The 24,581-nt window shown below is 38.4% G+C and overlaps 1 long non-coding RNA gene across 3 annotated transcripts in view; it reads left to right on the top strand.

The window, feature by feature from the left end:
* The window catches only part of LOC309795236, a 304,805-nt gene that overhangs the window by 134,687 nt on the left and 145,537 nt on the right, over positions 1 to 24,581 (top strand). The gene's annotated exons all lie outside the window — the stretch shown is intronic.

The following is a 24,581-nucleotide window of genomic DNA, read 5'->3' as shown; positions in this document are numbered from 1 at the left end:
TGATAACATTCAACTGAAAGGAAGTAAATTAGATGTAGACAAGGCCAGGAGAGGATTACAAACACATGCAGGGCCAAGGCATACAAAAGGAAGATGGGGGCATGGGGCAGAATTTTTATCTTTATCAGGTAATTGAAATAATACTTTATATTAACAGTATGAGTTTAAAGTGGTATGAGTCAGGAGGTACTGGAAAAAAAAGAAAAAAGAAGGAGAAGGAGAGAGAGAATGCAAAGACCACTAGAAACTATTTGAGTTGAGAAACTAAAGAATTACTGAAGGCCTACTGTGTGCCAAGTGCTTTTACATATATAATTTCATTTAAGCCTTGTGACAGCCCTGTAAAGTGTGATTAGCAGTCCCATTTTTTTTTTTTTTTTTTTTTTTCTTTTTGCGGTATGCGGGCCTCTCACTGTTGCGGCCTCTCCCGTTGCGGAGCACAGGCCCCGGACGCGCAGGCCCAGCGGCCACGGCCCACGGGCCCAGCCGCTCCGCGGCACATGGGATCCCCCCAGACCGGGGCACGAACCCGTATCCCCTGCATCGGCAGGCGGACTCTCAACCACTGCGCCACCAGGGAGGCCCAGCAGTCCCATTTTTGATGGTGATGGGGAGTGAGGCTCAAATATAAAAACTTGCCCAAGTCTTTTTAGCAAGTAAGTAGTAGATTTGAGATAAAAGCTGAGGTGTGCCTGACTTGAAAGCTTTGTTCTCTCCTATACACCACACTATCTCATAACTGCTGAGTGATGTTGTACCATTGAGACCCAAAAGACTGTTACAAGTACTAGACATGGCTGGGCCAGTAAGGGACGTGAGCTACTCTGTTTCTGTGTTACTCATATACACACAGACACACACACACACACAACCTTAGCCCCACATTGAGCTCCTAGCTTTATATAACCCTTTGAATATCCTACAAACAGGTCAGATTCAACTTATCTAGAAATCACTAACGAATCCTGCTCTGATTGTCATATTTCGCTTCCTCTGCCCATTTGCTCAAGTCAGAAATTTGAGGTTTCCTTTGATCCCTTCCTTTCTGTTAACCTCCTGTTCAATGAATCTCCAAGTCTTATCAATTCTACCTCCAAAATGTCTCTGTTTTCTTCTTTTTTCATTCATTCTATCCCAACTTTGGTTCAGGCTAACATCCTCTCCTGCCAAGAATACTAGAGCAGCCTCTTTACTGGTCCTCCTAGCTTTTGTTCCCCTCCCCCAAGTCCACTTTCCTTGTTGCAGGCACAGAGATATTTATAAAATACAAATGTGCACAGATCTTCCATGCCTCTCCATTTCTTTAACGTAAATTTCAATGTCTGTATATAATAAGTCATTTTCATAGTCTTTGCATGGGATATTGCCTCTCCCCTACCTCCGATTCCATAAGTAGGTGAAAAAAATTGCATTCTCTACAGTGTCATCATGCTTTCATTATCATTCATCTTTTTGAACATACTATTCTTTCTACGTGGTTCTACATGGTCTACCGTTCTGCCTTTCTTTTGTTTTTTCCTGGACTAATTAGTTCCTACTTGTCCTCCAGAAGCCAGTACAGATATCTCTTCCTCCATAAATCCCTTCTTAACTGTCCAAAGATTCAGTTTGGAATAACTCATGGCCCTCCTAATGTTTACCCATCATAGCTCTTATTATACTGCATTTTAATGGAGGCATTTCTGCCCCCTAAACTGTAAGCTTCCTGTGAGCAAAGACCATATTGTATTTACCAGTGTTGATTCTGGTACCCAAAACATGATAGATGCCTTGTAAATATGTTTAATTAGCTGTTGTCACAGATAGAAATTAATGTGCAGGAGGTTTATCAGGGAGCCCTCTTGGGATGGGGATTGGGTAGAAGGAGAAGTTTAGCCTTGAAACAGCCTCATGGAAGCTTCAACTGTCCTATGGGAAGCTCTAAAGCTGGGACAGTCCTTCAGAGTGGTCTCAAATTGAGGTGAGGGGACCAGATCTTTATACATCTGTGTTGTTCAGTAATTGGGTGAAGGGGCTGTCTTCCACTATGGCAATCAGTCTGCAAGGGGGGTTGATAGCTGAGGGCTGCCTGTCAACAGCAGGTCCAGTGTTGGGAAATTTATCTTTCACTTCTGAAGGAGAATTTGAGTGGCAGTGTCCACCATGGGTGTCAATCAACAAACCCATACCCATACTCAGCATACTAGCTCAAGAAATAAAAAATGTTCTTGTGGAAGCTACAGTAATACTGCCTCAGGGAGCTCATGCTTATGTTACTTCTGGAGATGAAATTATTGAGAAAATGGTCTCAACTTATAAAATTGGTTGTTTTCTTCATACTCTCTGTAACTCCTAGTAGGGAATGTTCTTAACTAGACACTCAAACTCACAAGACCTGAGCATGTAACACCTGGCACTGGTTTAATCAGATGGATATTGGTCCAGAAACATAGACAGCATCCCACGTGGGCTGTGCTAGGCATTTCTTTCAGACGGAATAACCCTCATAGCAATCTACATAGCAATCCAGTCTTTGACGATTCCTCTCCTTCTTCTCCCCTTCTCTCCCTCCACCATGAGAGTTTAGGTGTGAGAGAACAAGATTCACATTCAACAGGTACAATAGCTGCCTTGGCAAAGAAGCCTCATGCCCCATAGAGACCAGTATCTCCTGTAATAGGCTTAGGTATAGCTTTCAGCTCCCCAGAAAGGATATGCCCACTTGTGAGTCTCTGTATTCAAGGAATCATAAAGCTGTGCTTCCACCAGGTATTTTTGGTTTATTCATGCTTTTCCAGGCCAGGTTTATCTATCATGGGCCATCTTTACCATAAATAATGTCGCCTGGTAATACAAATGAGAGTCCACCTGTATCAAACTTTCAGGAGAAAGAGCAAGTAGGTTAACTAAGATCAGATTTGTCTTCAGAGAAGGAGAAAAAGGTTTGATCACCCTTCTTCACAAGATCCCTATCTGAATGAAGGCCCCTATCTCATTTTCATCACACCACAGCATATAGTCATAACACCAGTTAACATGCATGTCAGGGTAGATAATCCTTCTAGCAAGTTGTTCTCTACCTAGTTCACCTCTTCTCTTCATGGCTCTGAATATGAGAGCGATTTTGTTAATCTTTCTGATTTGGGGGATAGTACGGTGCCTCGAACGTAATAAATACTTGCTGTGATCTGAATGTTTGTGTTTCTCGCAAAGTCACATGGTGATTTTCCTAATCCCTGATATGATGGTGTTACCAGGTGGGGCCTTAGGTCATGAAGATGGAGCCCTCTTGAATGGGATTAATGTTTTTATAAAAGAGACCCCACAGAGATCCGTCACCCCTTCCGCCATGTGAGGACAAAATGAGAAGGTGCCAGCTATGAACCATGAAGAAAGCCCTCACCTTGAGAAATAAAAGTTTGTTGTTTATAAACTGCCTAGTTTATAGTATCTTGTTATTACCCCCTCAAAGGACCAAGATAATACTCAAAAGAAAAATACATTTAGTTAACAAAAAAGAAAAAAATAAATTGAGAAAAATCAGAAGAAATGCTCCCATATGTCCATCTACTAAACATAACAATTTAAAATATTTTAGTATATTTCATTCTAGTCTTTCTATAGGCACAGGCTTAACAGTTGGTGTACTAACCCTCTACTGTGTTTCTTACCTTTTTCATTGACAGACGTTTTTAAAAATAAGGGGATTATTACATTACTAGGAAGTCGATTCTGCCTCAACCCATCAACCTAAACATAAATACTCTGTTTGGAGAAGTTCGGATGATGAGATATTCAACATTTATTTTATGTATACCGCCTGCCAGACCATGTGTTAGGCACATGAAGAGGGAAAGAAAAATAAAACTTAGTTTTGCCCTCAAAGCACTTACATGCCCTTCATGGGGAAGGAAGCTTCACATTCATATTTTATTTCCTGTGAGGTGACTGTCTAATGTTGGCTTAAGCTTGTTCTGTTTAGTTGAGATTATGCTTTTAAAGGACAAGAAATAGAAGTTAGGCCCATTGAAGAAGTTTCACCAAGGAGCCAGTTTCTCAAAAATAAACAGACAAATAATCCCTGCAGATTAGCCACCCTCTGTAAAATAATTTTAACACAATATCCAGCTGATCATTTGGGAGGCAAGCAAGTCAGCTGGTGGGGAGTGAATGTTAGTGACTTGGTTGTCATGGAAACTTTTCTTCCAGACCAGAAAAAAGGCAGTCATGGGGAAACATGGGATGTGGAAAAATAGCCTATTTCTCCATAATCTATTCTCTCTGTTGATCACAAGTCAACATCCTCCTGGGGCTGGGAGTGGAGGGAAAGGCAGGCATCCTAGGCATACAGAGGAGAGAAGCAGTCCCCTTTGTGCAGAGAAACCCAAAGGACATGGTTCAAACAAGAAGTGTGCGGATAAAAGTTGGAAAGCCAAGGTCATAAATTTATTTTACTTTTTTTTTTTTTTTTTGCGGTATGCGGGCCTCTCATTGCTGTGGCCCCTCCCGCTGCAGAGCACAGGCTCCGGACGTGCAGGCTCAGTGGCCATGGCTCACGGGCCCAGCCGCTCCGCGGCACACAGGATCCTCCCGGACTGGGGCACGAACCCGTGTCCCCTGCATCGGCAGGCGGACTCTCAACCACTGCGCCACCAGGGAAGCCCAGTTTATTTTACTTTTATTCTCTAATTGCTTTTACTGATTTTCTTTTATTAAATGATTCCGCGCAAGTTGTTAAAAGGCTTTTTATCCTCAGTCGTCCTCAGCTGCTGGGGGAGAAGGACTGTTGATATGAAAGCTTGACTAGCATTTGCAGTGCTGACCAAGACACATCACAGTCTTGCTCAGAAATGAAGTCTGGGTCGCCTATTTAGCCCCATTAGGAAAAGCCAGAGTTAAGCTGTGATGGGTAAGACTGTCAGTTTTTAAACTGTACATAGGTGTAAAAATTACCTTTAAAACTTGGTCTAACCTTGGTTATGATATTGTTTATAAACTCTTATGATTCTTACCAGTATCTCTCCACCTTTGCCCAAGTTAATCTGAATTTACATAATCATAATAAATAAAATAATTTTTTAAAAGGTAGAGTTATATACCCCTAGCTACATATCCAGCTTTAAAATGCATTATACCTATTTGTTCACATTTACAACTCTTTCTTCTAAATTGTGAGATCTTCAATGCTTTGGATGGTGCCTTGTTCATCTTTGTAAACTTACCATTAGCACAGTACTCAGTTTTTAAGTGTTTGATTCATGGAGCAACTTCTACATACTAGTCTCTGGGATATGTTGGTAAACAATGCTTGTCTAATGAATAATTAGAGGATGGATTTAATAATTTAATAATTCTGGATTTTCTTGGTTTTCTATGTTTTGAAGAGCTAAACAATTATTTCATAGGGACAAAATCCATCACACAATTATTTTCCTGGTGGCAGCTGCAGAAAATAATTAAGATAGAACCTCTGTGGGGATAACTTGATAAATCCTCATAGGCTGGTAAAGTCTTACTTTTGTTTCCTATTATTGTTTAGAAGTCTTTTCTTAATAGGTTAAATAAGATCTACTCATTACATACCAAGAGTCTGTAGGAGTTTTTTTCAGTATACATTTCTATTTGTATACAAAGGCTAATCTACTCATTACACAAAGAGTTTATTTCTCTTGCTCACAGTTATGTGACAATAATTTGAAATATCTTCATTGTCAGAGTTTGTTTTCTCTGACCACAATATTTCCCAGTTTTTCCCATGTTCTTCCTTGTATACTGAACATGCTTATAGTCTCAGACCATCATTTTTGCCTTTACATCATTTATCTACCTTTTCACATAACCTAAACAGTTTCATCTCAATACTTTCTCATCCCTTTGTTTATCCATAATTCCTGCTCTGACAAAACCTTAGGCCTTATATGATTTATTCAACTCTTTTCCCAAGTTGAAAAAATTTCTTCATTAATTCTCTTAATACTTTAAAATAGATCCTGTGTACCAGGAATTGTGCATTGGAGATAGAGTTTAACATTTGAGCACTTCTTTCAAGATGCTCAGAGTCAAATGCAGAGATCCTTAATCTAAATTAAATGGACTTCCTAAAGGATATGCAAGATATTGCCCCACCCATTTTTTACTGGGCACAAGGTCCCTACATTTTGTAGAGTTCTCTAATGAATGGTATAGACAAGGAAATATACAAATTTTAGTGTGATAAGTGCCATTTATGATCAGGATAAGAATAGGAAGCAGTGAAGGATGCTTTGGTAGGATCAGAGAAGGCACGTTCTTAGACTTTAGCTGATTGAATTCACCAGAATTCACCTGCAAACTAGTCTCAGCTGGGACCTCAGTGACTCTCCACAACCCTTCTATTATATTTTCCTGCTGACCCTTGGTCATGGTCCTACATTCCTGCTATCCTCTCAAATCATTTTCTCTTTTCACTTCTTACTTTACTCATCTTCTTGAAAGAGTTATGGCCAAGTCCAGATATTTTGTTGAAAAATTAAAGGGACCTGCACTGCAGAATCTGAAATGTTCTTATAATAGTAACTGCTTAGAACTAACATTGCCTGCAAGGCATATTAGGTAAGGATATCTAATTCTAAAGGTGAAAAAGCCTCCAAAGCAAACAAGTCAACTTCTGGGAAAAAGGAGGAAACATCATTTACAGAAAAATATTTGTATGCTTCAATTTCTACTTCATTGAATTTCTACTTTATTATCTCTAGGGAGTCTACAACCTGCTAAAAATGGCTGTGAGTTGGAAAGGGGAGTCTGGGAATCTGGAGGCTAACAATAATAAAACCTTATTTACTCTTCACACTTTTTAAAAGATGCTTCAATTATGAACCTTGTCTGAAGTCAGGCAGATAACCAATTATAAACTAAGGTTGAAATCCATTTCTACGTGGTGTGGCTTATGTTCTTCTGTCTACCTCAAGCTGCCTTCTTTTTATTCCCCCCAGCTTTACTGAGGTATAATTGACAATTAAAATTTGTATATATTTACAGTGCAAAATTTGAAAAATTGATATATGCATACACTGTGAAGGAATCATCAAAATCAAGCTAATTATATCCATCCCCTCACATAGTTACCATCTTCTTTTTTGTGTGTGTGGTAAGAACACTGAAGATCTACCATTTTAGTAAGCTTCAAGTATACATCACGTGTCCAGAACTTACTCATCTTGTAACTGAAAGTTTGTACCCTTTGACCAACATTTCCCGATTTTTCCACCCAGAGTCCCTGGTAACCATCATTCCATTCTCTGCTGCTGAGTTTGACTTTTTTAGATTCCACATATAAGTGAAATTATATAATATTGTCATTCTGAATCTAGTTTATTTCACTTAGCATAATGTCCTCCAGGTTGAGCCATGTTGTCACAAATGACAGATTTCCCTCTCTTTTAAGGTTGAATAATATTCCATTGTATGTATATACCACATTTTCTTTATCCATTCATCCACTAATAGACACTTAGGTTGTTGCCATTTCTTGGTTATTGTGAAAAATGCTGCAATGAACATGAGGGTGCAGTTATCTTTTTAATATCCTGATTTCAATACCTTGGATAAATACCCAGAAGTAGAATTGCTAGACCTCATATTAGTTCTGTTTTTAACTTTTTGAGGAACTTCCATACTGTTTGCCATAATGGCTCTACTAATTTACATTTTTATCCACCATGTACATGGGTTTCCTTGTCTACATATCCTTACCGGCACTTACTTTTTTTTTTTTTTTTAATAATAGGCATTCCAACAGGTGTGAGGTGATACCTCATTGTGGTTTTGATTTAATTCCCCTGATGATTAGTGATGTGGAATACCTTTTCATGTGTGTGTTGGCCATTTGTATGTCTTCTTTGGAAAAATGTCTGTTCAGTTCCTATGACCATTTTTAAATTGGATTGTTTATTCTTTTGCTATTGAGTGGCATGAATGGGTAAAGATGTGGTGTGTGTGTATGTATATATGTGTGTGTGTGTATATATATATATATCCATATATATATAATAATACCATATATATATAGGTATTATTCAGCCATAAGAAATATATATATATATATATATACCTATACCCATATATATGTATTTATGGGTATCATTCAACAATGAGAAAGAAGGACATCCTGCCATTAGCAATAACATGGATGGAACTTGAGAACTTAGTGCCAAGTGAAATAAGTCAGACAGGGAAAGGCAAATACTGAATGATATGACTTATATGTGGAATCTAAAAAAGCTGGACTTGTAGAAACAGAGATTAGAATGGTGGTTATTTAAATAATTATTTTGAATCCTTTCCAGCAATTCATAGATCTCCATGTCTTTGGGTCGGATACTGGAAAACTATCATGTTCCTTTGATAACATCATGTTTCCTTGATTTTTTATGTTCCTTGTAGCCTTGTGTTGATGTCTGTGTATCTGAAGGCACAATGACCTCTTCTTAACTTAATGGACTGGCTTTGGTGGGGAAAGCCCTTCACCTATGGGTGGGTACAAGGATACCAGCTAGGTGGAGTGTTGTAGCTCTTTCTTTGGGGAAGTGTAGTGGTGGCTCTGGCTCTGGCAGGTGGTGGGGGAAGAATGCAGCAGGGTAGACTCCAGGCAGCTCTCAGCTGATGTCAGCATCAGCAAAGACTGGGTTCCTCAGTGGCAAGTCTGCAAGTGACCACCGAAGTGGTCAGGGCTGCTTGGATCCTCAGTGGTGAAGGCTGCTGGGATCTCTTGCCCTCTTTTTCTTCCATAGGAGGAAGAGTTACGCTGGCCTAGGGAATGAGGTGACATAGGTAAAATGCTTTCTATACTTTTTCCTATGCCATCCTCTACTTGTTGCAGCTTCTTCATAGCACTCTGGAGCTCTCCCAGAGCTATTTTCATTGGTACATAGTTGTTTCATAATTGTTTTTGTGGGCGGGACAAACATTAAGATCTTCTAGTCTGCCATCTTGCTGACATTACTCCTTATAAGCTGCCTTCTAAAACAACAGAGAAGCTATCCTTCCCCTAAATCAGAGCCAAAATCCAAGGCTTATTTGCAGGCTGTTAGTTTGGGGATGTGATTCTAGGGAGCAAGTGTGAAAGATTGGGGTGGTGGATCAGGGAAAGAAGGACCATTAATAGAAGGATGTGAAACCAACTTGGCCAAGGATACAGGATGGCTGGTTCTTTGGGACCTTTTGAAAATCTTAATGAGTGTCTCAAAAATCAGAACTGTCTGAGGTAGCAGGGAGTGGAAAGATGCGTTTCAGGTATCTCCTGCATAAGTGTCAAGCACAGAATCAGAGTTTTCTGAGTACAGGTCTTTTACTTCCTTGGTTAGATTTATTCCTATATGTTGTATTCTTTTTGATGCAATTGTATATGGGATTATTTTCTTAATTTCTCTTTCTGATAGTTCATTATTAGTGTCTAGATACATAACAGATTTCTGTATGTTAATTTTGTATTCTGCAACTTTACTGAATTCATTTTTAGTTCTAATAGGTTTTTTTTTGGTGGTATCTTTAGGATTTTCTATGTATACTATCATGTCATCTGCAACAATGGCAGTTTTTTTTCTTCCTTTCTAATTTGCATTACCTTTATCTATTTTTCTTGTCTGATTGCTATGACTAAGACTTCCAATACTATGTTGAATAAAAGTGGTGAGAGTGGGCATTGTTCATTTTTACTCCCCTCTACCCCATTTAATGCTTTTGACTTCATATTTTACAACATTTCGTTTTGTGTATCCCTTAGCTACTTGTTGTGGATATAGATGATTTTACTACATTTGTTTTTTAACCTTTCTACTAGCTTTATAAGTGGTTGATCTACTACATATACCATATATTTGTCTTTACCAATGAGATTTTTTGTTTCATAATTTTCATATTTCTCTCTGTGGTCTTTTACACTTAGAGAAATCCCTTTAACATTTCTTGTAAAACCAGTTTAATGGTACTGAACTCTCTTAGCTTTTGCTTGTCTTTAAAACTGTTTATCTCTCCTTCAAATCTGAATGATAGCCTTGCCCAGTAGAGTATTCTTGATTGTAGGTTTTTTCATCACTTTGAATATATCATGCTACTCTCTCTGGTTTGCAAAGTTTCTGCTGAAAAGTCAGCTGATGGTCTTATGGGAGTTCCCTTATACATAACCAGTTGCTTTTCCCTTGCTGCTTTTAAGATTCTCTTTTTATCTTTAATTTTTTGCCATTTTAATTACAATGTATCTTGGGGTGGATCTCTTTGGGTTCATCTTGTTTGGGACTCTCTGTGCCTCATGGCCCTGGATGTCTGTTTCCTTTCCCAGGTTAGGGGAGTTTTCAACTTTTATCTCTTCAAATAAGTTCTCTGCTATTTTCTCTCTCTCATCTCCTTCTGGGATGCCTATAATGTCAATTTTAGTATGCTTGATGTTGTTTCAGATGTCTCTTAAGCTATCATTATTAAGAAAATTTTTTTCTGTTCAGCTTGGATGATTTCTACAACTCTTTCAGTTCACTGATCATCTAATCTACTGTTCTCTGTATCATCTAATTTACTGTTAATTCCTTCTTGTGTATTTTTTATTTCAGTATTGTATTCTTCAGCTCTGTTTGGTTCTTCTTTATAGCCTCTAACTCTTTGTTAAACTTCTCACTGTGTTCATCCATTCTTCTCCCGAGTTTGTTGAGCTTCTTTATGATCATTACTTTGAGCTCTTTAAAAATTTTCTTTAATTAAAAAAATTTTAATTGAACTATAGTTGCTTTACAATATTATATATGTTACAGGTGTACAACATAGTGATTCACAATTTTTAAAGATTATACTCTATTTATAGTTATTATAAAATTTTGGCTATATTCCCCATGCTGTACAGTATATCCTTGTAGCTTTTTTTATACCTAATAGTTTGTACCTCTTAATCCCATACCCTTGTATTGCCCCTCCCTGCCTCCCTCTCCCCACTGGTGACCTTCCCTCTCCCCACTGGTTCTCTATATCTGTGAGTCTGCTTCTTTTTTGTTATATTCACTAGTTTTTTAAAAATATTTTTTAGATTCCACCTATAAGTGATATCATGCAGTATTTGTCTTTCTCTGTCTGACTTATTTCACTTAGCATAATGCTCTCTGAGTCCATCCATGTTGCTGCAAATGGCATAATTTCATTCTTTTTTTATGGCCAAGTAGTATTCCATTGTGTGTGTGTGTGTCTGTGTGTGTACCACATTTTAAAAAGTAAATTTATTTATTTTATTTTTATTTATTTTTGGTTGCTTTGTGTCTTTGTTGCCACACATGGGCTTTCTCTAGTTGCAGCAAGCCGGAGCTACTCTTCATTGCGGCGCGTAGGCTTCTCACTGCAGTGGCTTCTCTTGTTGCAGAGCATGGCTCTAGGCGTGCGTGCTTCAGTAGTTGTGACGCGCAGACTTAGTTGCTCCGCGGCATGTGGGATCTTCGTGGACCAGGGCTAGAACCTGTGTCCCCTGCATTGGCAGGTGGATTCCCAACCACTGTGCCACCAGGGAAGCCCTATACCACATCTTCTTTATCCAGTCACCTGTTGATGGATACTTAGGTTGCTTCCATACCTTGGCAATTGTAAATAATGAACATTGGGGTGCTTGTAACTTTTCAAGTTAGCACTTTTGTGTTTTTCAGATATATACCCAGGAATAGAATTGCTGGGTCATATGGTAGTTCTGTTTTTAGTTTTTTGAGAAACCTCCATACTGTTTTCCACAGTAGCTGCACCAATGGTGTAAGAGGGTTCCCTTTTCTCCACATCCTTGCCAACATTTGTTATTTGAGTTCTTTTTGATGATAGCCATTCTGACAGGTGTGAGGTGATATCTCATCATGGTTTTGATTTGCATTTCCCTGATGATTAGTGATGTTGTGCATCTTTTCATATACCTTGAACTCTTTATTGGATAGATTGCTTATCTCCACTTCACTTAGTTTTTCTGGGGTCTTCTTCCTTTGGTTGGAACATGTTTGGAACATATTTCTCTGTTGCCTCATTTTGCCTTATTCTCTGATTTTATTTCAAGGTATTAGGTAGGTCAGTCCTGTTTCATGATCTTGGAGAAGTGGCCTTTGTAGGAGGTGTCCTATGGGGCCCAGCAGCACACTTCCCTCTGATCACTAGAGCTGTATGGTCTAGGGGTACCCCCTGTGTGGGCCATGTGAACCCTTCTGTTGTGGTGGGGCTGACTACTGTGGGTGTGTTGGTAGGTGGGACTGGCCTCTGGCCTGGTTGGCTGCCAGTTCTTGCCTCATGCAGCCCCTGCTGGCTGGTTGGAGGCAAGGTCAAGTCCCAGAGGGTCCCAGCGGGTCCTGATGCTGGTGTTGGCCTGCTGGTGAGTGGGACTATGTCCCCACATGGTTGGCTGCTTGGCCTGGGGGGTTCCAGAACTGGTGCCAACTGGCTCGTGGGCCGTTAAGCCCCTGGTGCTAATAGGCTAGGGAGAGGACTCCAAAATTGCACTTACAAGCACTTGTGTCCTCGCGGTAGATCAAGCTCCCCATAATGGCTGCCGCCAGTGTCTCTGTCATTAGGGGAAGTCCCAGTTGCCTCCTGCCTCTCTGGGAGGCTCTCCAAGATCCGCAAGTGAGTCTGTCTCAGGCTACATTCAAATTACTGTCTCTGTGTGGGATCTTGTAGCATGTGAGATTTTGCACGCACCTTTTAAGAGCAGAGTCTATGTTTCCTGCAGCCCTCTGGCTCTCCCATATGCAAACCCCACTGGCCTTCAAAGCCAGCATTCTGGGGGCTTATCTTCCCAGTGCAGGACCTCTGGGCTCGGGAGCCTGATATGGGTCCCAGAACTCTCGCTTCTTGGGGAGAACCTCTGTAGTTGTGATTATACTCCTGTTTGTGGGATGCCTACCAGGGGGTGTGGGTCTCGACTATACTGTGTCACCACCCCTCCTACCTGTCTCATTGTGGTTCCTTCCTTGTATCTTTAGTTGCAAAAAATCTTTTCCTCTAGTCTTCAGGTCACTCTCATCTATAGTAATCTGTAAATAGTTGTAATTCTGGTGTGCCCATGGGAGGAGGTGAGCTCAGGGTCCTCCTGCTCCATCTTGGCCACACCTCTGTCTAGAAGTTCTTAGAGTCTGTGCAGGCACAGGGCTATATCCTCTAAGAAGCCCTGCAATTCGGAAAGCAGTGATACTCTGTGGTCTTTGTGACAGCTGCTTCTTTGGAGGTTCATTACTAAATCTTTGTCATTGGGATCTTTTCTTTTCCCCTGTGCATGTCCTGTGCTTTTTCCCTCTTATGGAACCTAACGGGCAAATGAAGTCTTATGCAGAACCATAATATGTTGGACACCAAACAAAGTCCCCCTGCTTGAATTAGATAGTTTCTTAGAGAACTGAATGCTAGAAAATGGAGAAGAAAGGGTATGCGGACCCTTATTTGATCTCTTTTGGATGCCCCTGAGGTATTTAAAAAATTCACTAAGAATCAAATGAGCAGTTAGAAAATGATTGCCTTGGGGCATGAATTAAGGATTCTGAACATTGGAGCTTTTACGACATTTAAAGCCAATCTGAAAATGTGAGCTACATGAAGGCAATGACATTGTTGTATTCAATTGTGTATTTCTAGAACTTCTAAGCATGCTTGGCACATGCTAGGTCTCAGTGTTTGTTGAATAAGTGAGTGACTGCTATGTTCAAGGTGCTGTGCTACTGTTTGTTTTTCAGTAAGTTGGGAAAAGCTAGTTTTGGTTCAATACTGGTTTTTTTAGTCCTTTGTCACTATCACCATTTGTGAGATGGATGGCCATGATTAGAACATAAGTCTGTTGGCCTCAAAATACAGCAGTACTAACTGACTTTGAAGAGTCAAATCCATGACATCAGTCTATTGAGAAATATCCTCTCACTGAGAATTGGTCAAACATAGAGGTCAAAATGGCCTGGGGAGGAATGGGGTCCATGAAACATGGAATCTGGAAAAGAACAGACGTGCAGGAGGACAAATTCGTGAGATTTTATAGAGAAAAATTAAATGTATTTAGCATAGACATAATGCTGGGATTATTTTGACTCCTGTATAAAGAAAAATAAATAAGTAAAACCCTATGGTAAGGGACTGGCAGTTCTAGAAAGTATATCTATTAGAAATCCTTGATTGGTCCTATGACACTGAAAGTATTCCTGTAGCCATCCAAAACAAATATTTTTCTTGCTTAAATGTTAAACTTTCACATTCCATATTGCCATATAGAAAATATGTTCTCTCTTGATGATGTTAGCAACAATAGAATTAGATATATTGACAGTATTTGAGTTACTACCAAACTTCTGGCTACAGAGAATGGTTTATTCAGTGAGGGTGGCAAATGGCAATTCCTGGTGGCAATCCTAGCAATGGTGGATTTACAGTAAATACCTTGGAATTTGCTTTTTATATCTGAAGAGGAAGATTACCTTTGTGTATTACAAAGGTTGTAAAGATCAATTTGTCATTGGAAATCCTTGCCACTGAACAACTTATATTGTACTGTATTTTTTGGAAAAATTGTTTCTACAGTGGTGTGTTTTAACAACAGAATTGTTCATGTAGGATCTATCAATAGGGTATCACAATCCTGATAAAGTCTTGTGTGGAATCAAACATTCTCTCATTTTACATTATATCTATTTTTTTTAAATTATACTTTATTTTTCAATAATGAAGTAATACTTGCTCGTTGTAAAGAAGTAAGGGAAAAGCATAATCCTAAACACCTAGGGACAGTCACTGCTTTCATATTTCTAAATTTTAATTTGTCTTGAGTATACAAGTTAAACATGTTTAGAGAAGAAATTTAGAAAATTCAGACATGCAAATATGAGAAAATGAAATCACTCACAATTTCACCACTAAGAAATGACACTTTCTACATGTTGGCCAAAGTACTTATCTAGATTATATATTTGTATACCAGATATTTAAGATATGCATTTTATTTTGAACAAAAGAAACCACACTATTGGATGACAATTTTTTATTGTGATTTATTACTTCATTTTCATATTTCTAGGCTAATAACATCCTTTTATAATACCACTCTTACTGAATCTATAGAATTCTATCACACTACAGTTTATTTGAACAGTCTCTTATTATTGGCATTTTATATACAAACCTCTGAAATATTTCTTCATTAAAACTTTATACCCACTCTTCGTTACAATTTTTGGATGAATTCCTACAAGTAAAATTTTTGTGCAGGAAAGTGGAATAATTTTCATTCTCACTGAGAGTGTATGAATTGTTATGTATACTGTATATCATCATGCTTGGGGATTATGTATAATTATATAAATATTTATTAATGTCCTGGACAAAAGGGGGAATCTCATTGTGTCAATGTCATTTGGTTGGAAGGAACAGATTTCACTTATGTGCTTCATGTAATGAGGATTTTGTGAGGAAGCTTGTGTTAATCGGGCCTCATAAGATCATAGAAAAGCCAAGCACCAAGGAGTCTGATGCTGAATGTGATAGAGGAAGGTTTTTCAAGATGAAATAAACTCTAGCTATCAGATCTGGTCACCTTCTGCCCTTGGTAAGAGATTTTTAAAAAATATTTTAGAGGCTTCCCTGGTGGCGCAGTGGTTGAGAGTCTGCCTGCCGATGCAGGGGACACGGGTTTGAGCCCTGGTCTGGGAGGATCCCACATGCTGCGGAGCAACTGGGCCCGTGAGCCATAACTACTGAGCCTGCACGTCTAGAGCCTGTGCTCCGCAATGAGAGGCCGCGATAGTGAGAGGCCTGCGCACCGCAATGAAGAGTGGACCCTGCTTGCCGCAACTGGAGAAAGCCCTCGCACAGAAATGAAGACCCAACACAGCCAAAAGTAAATAAATAAATTAATTAATTAAAAAATATTTATTTTAACTTTTTATTTTATCTAAATTTTTTAAAAACTCAGCTTTTATATATAGTAATGACATAGATAGTAGAAAAGACTAAGAGAGAGGAACTCAAACAGCTTAACAGCAGAAAAACAAATAACTCAATTGAAAAATGGGCTAAGGACCTGGATAGATATATATTAAAAAGAAGACATACAAAGCAGAAACTGGCACACCATTGTAAAGCAATTATACTTCAATAAAGGTTAAAAAAAGACATACAAATGGCAAGTAGGTATATGAAAAGATGCTCACCATCACTAATCATCAGGGAAATTCAAATCAAAACCACAATAAGATATCACCTCACACTTGTTAGATACCTATTATTAAGAAGACAGAAGATAATGAGTGTTGGTAAGATGTGGAGAAAAGGAAACCCTTGTATACTGTTGGTGAGAATGTAAATTGATACAGCTATTATGAAAAATAGTATAGAGGTTCTTCAAAAAATTAAAAATAAAACTACCATATGATCCAGCAATCCCACTTCTGGGTTTTTATCCAGAGAAATAAAATCATTATCTTGAAGAGATATCTACACCCTCATGTTTACTGAAGCATTATTTATAGCATTTGAGACATGGAAACAACCTGTGTACTTCAATAGAAGTGTGAATAAAAAAATTACACACACACATACATAAATATACACATACACACTGGAATATTATTAAGCCACAAACAAGGATGAAATCCTGCCGTTTGTGAGAACATGGGTGAACCTGGAGGACATTATGCTAAGTGAAATAAGCCAGATACAGAAAGAAAAATAGTATATGATCTCACTTACATGTGGAATCTAAAAACAAACTCTTAGAAGCAGAGAGTAGAATGGTAGATACCAGGGGCTGAGCGTGGGGGAAATGGGTAGACATTGGTCAAAGGGTATATAAGTTATAAGATGAATAAGTTCTGGAGATCTAATGTACAGCATTGTGACTATAGTTAATAATGCTGTATTGTATACTCTAAATTTGCCAAGAGAGTTGATCTTAAGTAAGAGAATTTTTACTAAACTTCAGCACTCTTCCATTTTGGTTTCTTACATAATATTTCTTACTGCTTTCTGCTCTTATTATCAACTATATATACTCTCTATTTCTCATATTTAAACTTCCAGATAAATAATATCATTGGGTCAGAGCATCATGAATGTTCCTCCTGGGTCATGCTTTTGCTCCACACTGCTTCATAGGTCAACTGGATTTCCAAGCCCAATGGGCTATGACCTGAGAAGCAGGGCAGAGACACAGAGAATGGTAAACCCCATCCACAGAGGGGTATATTTCTGGCAGAAACTCGGAGCAAAATAGGCTTCCCTCCTCCTTTTTATTTTAAATTACATTTTACTGTATATAAACAGCAGTGAATAAATGTTATATAACCACTGGTAATTTGTATTTCTTGTTTTGAAAATTTAGTGTTAATATATTGTATATATTAAAATTAAAATATTAAATGGAAATACAAACATTATTATTTAACAGGGAAATGTTTAGTTAATGAAGTTTTTATTTCCTGTTTGTTTGAATCAAGTACCTTTGAAGTTGGGGAAGTATTTTGGAAATCCTTAAATCACTTAAAATAATTTAGACCTGCTATTAATTTTACATCACGAGTGAGTAGTTAATGCACAGTTAGCAAGTTCATCACTGCTTTTTAATTAAACATGAGTTGATTGTGAAGAGAGAATTATTGAGCATTTGAGAGATATAACTGATGGCTCTATAATTAGATGAAAATTACATAAGCAAGGAATGCCCAATTTAGTTCTTGCTATATATTAGCTGTATAAAAAAAATGCCGATACTTCATTCACGTTTATCAAAATAGCCTACAGCAAGATAATTAGGGATCACTTTTGCAAATGGTGGTGCTTAATAGACATATTAATTGATATCAATCTTCCTTCAAATAGCCCATTAAGTGGAAAACTATTACATAGAAAATAGTTTATCAATAAAAATCAAAAATGCGTTTCTTTTTTATGCAAAGCTAATTGACTACACTCATATATTTTCATTTATTAAAGTTAAATAATACTTTGCTTTGTTGATGATTAAATAGCCATCATAACTGTCAATGATGTCAAATATTGATGGTAGTTAAAAATCACTTTATAAAAATAATAATGATATACTGCATAATCAGAAACAATAAAATGTAAAATTATTATATTGAAATAAGAAAACAATGAGACTGGGACTTCGCTGGTGGCACAGTGGTTAAGAATTCGCCTGCCAATGCAGGGGACACGGGTTTGAGCCCTGGTCTGGGAAGATCCCACATGCCTCAGAGCAACTAAGCCCCTGAGCCACAACTACTGAGCCTGCCCTCTAGAGCCCGCAAGCCACAACTACTGAGTCCGTGTGCCACAACTACTGAAGCCTGCGCACCTAGAGCCCGTGCTCTGCAACAAGAGAAGCCACCACAATGAGAAGACCGCGCACCACAACAAAGAGTAGCCCCTGCTTGCCGCAGCCAGAGGAAGCCCGCACACAGCAATGAAGACCCAACGCAGCCAAAAATAAATAAATAAATAAGTTTATTAAAAAAAAAAAAAAAAATATATATATATATATAAAACTGCATCTCTAACTCCTGATCAATGGAGCAGTTCTCAGAGCTTCTGAGAATCTGTTTCCTGTGTTTTAGTCCTCAGTTTGGCTCGAATAAAAAATTCCCTTTAATAAAAAGAAAAGAATATGACTAAGTTTTATTTATTTGTGCTTAAGATTAGGTAAACTTCTCATAATAATTTTCAACATAATCTCTTTTTGAGGAGATTTCAGTAAATTGGTGGAATGTCATACCAGAACTTCTGTCTTATGAAAGTGCTGGATGATTGAGGTCTGTCCTTAAAAAAGTGAACATTTCCAGTCAATCCACATTATATATCAGATACCAATTTGTGATAAAATTCACAAAGCTGAAAAATTAAGTAAATAATAATAGCAAATACTACAATAATAAATAAAACTTCAAGGTTTGGGAAAAATATAACTAACTTATAATTAGTCTTTGGATCTACTTGATTACTGTAAAATTTCAATCAAATAAAATCAAAACAAAAGCCGGGGGAAAGACTGCAATCTCAGAAGGAGGTCTTAGAATAAATGGATTCAATTAACATTGCATAATTTTGTTTTTCTAATTGAAAGTCAAATCTATTAATCATAAAATTAATTTGAGTTACATAAGCATTAATAATAAAATAGAAAAAAATCAACACCTATAATAACAGTAAATATATTTCCATTAGATTTTGGTTTTAGTTATGTACTTGATGCGTGTGCGTGTTTGTGTTGTGCTGCATGGTGATGGTGATATAAACTATATTTCTATTGTAGGTCACAGCCTGTATTAGTTAGGATTCTTCAGAGAAACAGAACCAATAAGATCTATCTATCTATCTATCATCTATCTATCTATCTATAGATATAGATATATCTATTAATATATAAATCGGCTCATGTGGTTCTGGAGGCTGAGCAGTTCCATGATCTTCAAGCATGAGAACAAGAAAAGCTGGTGTAATTCAGTCTGAGTTCAAGGGCCTGATCTCTGGTTTGGAGTTCAGGGCTGATGGTATAAGTTCTGATCTGAGTCTGAAAGCCCAAGAACCAGGACTGTAGATGCCTAAGCCAGCCAATAGATGTCTTAGTTCAAGGAGAGAGAGAGAGAGAGACAGAGAGAGAGAGCAATTTCACCTTTCCTCTACCCTTTTGTTCTATTTAGCTATTCAACAGATTGGATTATTTCCATTGGTAAGGTTCATCTTTCTTTACTCAGTTCACCAATTCAAATGCTAGTGTCTTCCAGAAACACCCTCACAGGCACACTCAGAACTAATGTTTTGTTAGCTATCTGGGCATCCATTAGCCTATTCAAGTTGACGCAAAATTAATCATCACACAGCCAAAGTTTGAAAAATATATAAATTTATTATCTCTTGTATAATGATTAAAATTTTTATAGTTTGTGGTTATTCTTATAATGTGTTGTGCTATACAGGTGTGGATATAAATTTGAATCAAACCATCCAGGTTTGAAATATGTCTTCAGCATTTAAAAGCTGAATGTTAAAGAGCAATTTTCCTGAACTCTTTGTTTCCCCATTTATAACATACATGTAGTAATAGTATTGAACAGACTGGGTTGTATGTGTGTGTGTGTGTGTGTGTATGTGTATCTTTGTGTGTGTTGTGGCATCAAGACTTATTATAAAGCTATAATAATCAAGACAGTGAGTTATTGGCATAAAGATAGACAAAAAGAACATTGGAACAGAATAGAGAGTCTGAAAACAGACCTGTACACATACAGGTATACATGATCATAAAACAATAATTGAAAACGACTAGATTTTATGGGATGTATGTGCTTTCTGAGCCTAGAAATGTAGGCAGGGGTCTTACTTATCTTTTTGGAAAATTTGAGTGTATTATCCTGAATGTAATATATAGTCATTGAAGAATAAAAAGGGAGAGTGACAGGATAAGATTGGCTTTAGAAACATCAGAAAGAAGTGATAAGGAAAATGGATTATAGAAGGGTAATGTTTGATTCTGGCAGTATAATTAGGAGGCGGTGAGACTGAGGAAAGAAGAGGGGGTAGATTTGAGATGTATTTGAGAGGATAGAACCAATGGTCGTGTCTGGCTGATGTAATGGGTGAAGGATAATGGAGTAAGAGGTATGAAGGACAGCTCATAGATTTCTGTCTTGGGATTCTGAGCACAGACCCATGCCATTCCCTGGGATAAGGAACCGGAGAAGCAGTAAGTTTTGGAGGGTACTTGATGATTCAATTTTGAATTTGTTGAGTTTGGGGTTCTTTGAGGACTGCTAAAGTGAGTTGCCCAGTACTCAGAAGGATATCTGGGACTAGAGGTGAGTGGAGAGGACTGGTATTATGCTAAGAATTTGGAAGTGTTCAGCACATGTGTGGAAATTGAAGCCATAGTCTTGAAGCTTCACAGAAAGAGTCTATATAATAAAAAGAGAAAAGCATGGAAAAGGTCAAAGGTAAATCTAGAAAGTAACAGTATTTAAGGGATAAACAGAGGAAGAGAAGTCAGAGTGAATCAGAATTTAGTTTTTGTAGGTGCCTAGGGGCATAAAACTGCCGACGAAAAAAATCAATATTATTAGAGCCAAATTTGAGGATTGTAACCCGAGGAAAAGCATCTCAGAAAGCTCTGAGAACTGTTCCATTGGTTAGAAATCAAGGCACAGTTATATGCTTCTTTTTTGAGACAGAGGGCTGTACATCAAATAATGTATTATTGACAGTTTACATAATCCAGATCTATGCATCATCGTGGTGGGTCGTGTGACCCCTCACAAGATGAAGAAGGAATGTTATCTTTTTTTTTTTTTTTTTTTTTTGCGGTACGGGGGCCTCTCACTGTTGTGGCCTCTCTCGTTGCGGAGCACAGGCTCCGGACGCACAGGCTCAGCGGCCATGGCTCACGGGCCCTGCCGCTCCACGACATGTGGGATCTTCCCAGACTGGGGCACGAACCCGTGTCCCCTGCATCGGCAGGCGGACTCTCAACCACTGCGCCACCAGGGAAGCCCCCGGAATGTTATCTTTTAAAGAGTCATCTTGTTGATGCTAGGCGGATGTTGCTCTTTATGGTTGAGCAGGTATTCCTGCTGATGGAGGAGGTCTGGTCGATGCATAATGTGGATACACAATACACAGTGGGAAGAGAGGGAAGGCCAAAGGGCAGAGAATTTTGATGTTTGAATTTTTCATGTCTTGCCATAAACATGAATTTTATTTCACAAAACTAATTTGGATTGTGTGTGTGTGTGTCTCAGTGACAGTAAGGGAACTTGTCTTGGAGCTGTGTTTCCATCAAAGCACATTGTTTTTACTCAGAGTGTATGTTAATGGGGGAGGGCTGTTGAAGATTAATGTTGTCACTTTTTCTTGACCACACTAAGACAGACTCTTTAAGGAGACTAAGCAGGTAGAGTCAGAGATAAGAAGAGAGTGGACATTGGCATCAAATGTTGGAGAGCAGGAAAGTAAGATAAGGATTGTAGTTTGTCAGATTGCCAGCAGGAAACAGATTGCACTCTCAACTTGGGTAATTTAGGAGAGCTTAATAAGAGATCATTTACCAAGGTGTGGGAAAGATGCAGGGAAACTCCAAGCGACAGTGCCTTTCAGCAGTGCTGGTAAAGGGTGATGCCATGACTGCTTCTCAACCTAACGGGGCAGGAGGAGGGAGCGACCATGGGAACCTAGCATGAGAGAGCTTTGTGGGAGACTGCTGCTGAAGGAGCTCTAAGTTGTGATGGAGGGGCTTTGCAGGGACGTGCTGGAGGGTAGTTACCCTGACCCTCTCTTGACTCCTCCCCTTGCTGCTCTTGCCTGTGCTCTCCATCAGCCAACCCCAATCAGAAGCAAGGCAGTCAATGAACATAGTCCATATAGGTCAGCCTCTGGGGTAGAGCAGGTTGGAGGAGAGATGGGAGTGGATCTAAGAGGGGCAAACGAAATATACACAGCACAGACTGAGAAATATCTATTGGAATTCATCATAAGAGGTTTTGACCCCTTACTGAGGTCAGGGCTGTACTGGGGCAGAAGGTAGATTGTGGAGAGTAAATCACAGATGGAACAGAAGTGAAGAGGAGGAGTTACTGTTGAGGGAGAGCATTTAGGGAATGACTGGAAATAAATTTTGGGTAACGGTTGGCAGATGTGAGTTAAGATGGCAGACCCTTATTCATATATAAAGTCACAGACTCAAAACAGTACCTTGCAAGATCTCCCTGTAATTTTCCAAAACTGTGAGAACAATAAAGGCCAGATCAATAAAAGAAACATCTTAGGACCAATCTGTAAGGAGATGTATGTATGTCCTGCTTACTGCATGTTCATTGAAACTTGTATATGCACATGAGCTCTGTAACATGCTGTCTCCCCCACTGGAGATTCTGCTTTAAATGTCATTACAGATCTTCCTTGACTTACAGTGGGGTTATGTCCCAATAAACCCATCGTTAAGCCACAAATGCATTTAATACACCTAACCTACCAAACATCATAGCTTAGCCTAACCTACCTTAAACGTGCTTAGAACACTTACATTAGTCCGAAATTGGGCAAAATTTTCTAACACAAATCCTATCTTACAATAAAGTGTTGGATAGCTTGTATAATTTATTGAATACTGTTCTGCAAGTGAAAAACAGAATGATTGTCTGGGTACATGATGGTTGTAAGTGTTACCGGTTGTCTACCCCCGTGATCACGTGGCTGACAAAGTAGGGAGCTGCGGCTCTCTGCCACTGCCCAGCATCAGGAGAGTATTGTACTGCATACTGCTAGCCTGGGAAGAGGTCAAAATTCAAAACTCCAAGTATGGTTTCTACTGTATGTGTATTGCTTTCTCACTATTGTAAAGTTGCAAAATTTTAAGTGTAGGCATCATCTGTATAAACCTCAGTGCCTAGTGAAGTGTTTGAAACATAGCAGGTGCTCAGTGAAAATTATTGAATACAAAATGTCCAAAACCCTAAAAACATCCCGAAGGCATAATCTGATGCATGAACACAATCAGTTACATTTAGAATAGCTAAAAAAGCTGTTTGGCTCTTCAGTAGAGCCCCATCCCTCTTCATTATATGCTATACATCTCACTTTCATCACTCCTTCTGTTCCTCCCATAAGTAGTTTTCCTTAAAAGAGTTTTAACTCCTCCTATCCAGAGAAAGTTTGATTCTTATTTGACAAGTCATATCAGCTTTGCACAAATGCTGGAACATCTCTCATGTGAATTTAAGTGTATTGCGAAACTCTCTCTCTGTGAAGCTTCTTTGGAAGGCTTTTCTAGAAAGTAGTTTTTCTCCCATCTTAACTGGTTCCATTTCCAACCTGATATTACAGTGTCTGAGTTCTAAGACCGACTGAGAAATATTTCCTGTCTAATTGGCTGAAGGAGGTAGAAAGTTGCTTTAAGTACTCTATGACTATTTTAGATATGGTTCTCTTGTTAAAGAGGTATTTTGACATATTTAAAAATTCTCAGTAATATTTTTGGAAAGAAAAGTATAGAAAGAATCTTGCTTCTTCTAACCCTTTAATTTTTTGACAATTTCCATTTCTCTGTTCTAAGTTACACAATTTGAAACCCAATTCTACTTTTTATTTCGTTCACAAACCATAATATCACAAAGTATGATAAAAGCAAACTAGCCTGAACAACAAAATATTAAAACATAATGAAACTTGGAAATTCTAAGTTCTAGAACAAAAGGTGAAATTAAAATCTCTATTATGAAAAGGAATCTGGCAAATTTCAGTCTGGCCCCTGGGGCCTTTATACGACAGGCAGAAGCGTAATATATAAAAGATAGTAAATCAAGTTGAACTTGGTGTTTCTCAGATTTTAGTGGTTTGTTTTTAACCCTTAAGACTAAACTCTCCAAGTGGTTGTTTAAATTACCATAGTAGGATTAGTAGGCATATTTGTGCAGGAAAAGCAGAATTTTCTGCTTCTGAAATGTACATATTTCACAGGTCATGTACTTTCACATGCCAAGATACATTAAAATTTTACTTGTTTAGGAATAGCTCCATTTTTAAGCTTCCAAAGTAGATCAGCTGAAATGATACACATTTTGCATATAAATATTGGAAGGGTTGAGAGAGTCAACGTGATTCTTGCC

Source organism: Mesoplodon mirus, assembly GCF_964341445.2.
Source record: "Mesoplodon mirus genome assembly, chromosome: 19".
In the NCBI taxonomy this organism is placed as follows: domain Eukaryota; kingdom Metazoa; phylum Chordata; class Mammalia; order Artiodactyla; family Ziphiidae; genus Mesoplodon; species Mesoplodon mirus.
This window is presented reverse-complemented; position numbering and strand designations above follow the sequence as displayed.